Below are 209 nucleotides of genomic sequence, written 5' to 3' on the forward strand. Positions count from 1 at the left end.
ACAAATAGCCTATCAGACAGAAGCGAGTGCAACAAGCGAAAGCCGACACTGCATCCGCCTACTTTTGTACAGCTTCAGTAGTCTGAAAACCAGACGTGCGTCCGACTGCTACTTTTTCAGCTTTTTCCTAAAATAGTTGACGCAAAATCCTATAATACGTGTATTATACATATCTTTCTCTGTCTGTCTGTGTATTTTCTACATATATG

Source organism: Penaeus monodon, chromosome 25, assembly GCF_015228065.2.
Source record: "Penaeus monodon isolate SGIC_2016 chromosome 25, NSTDA_Pmon_1, whole genome shotgun sequence".
NCBI lineage: Eukaryota > Metazoa > Arthropoda > Malacostraca > Decapoda > Penaeidae > Penaeus > Penaeus monodon.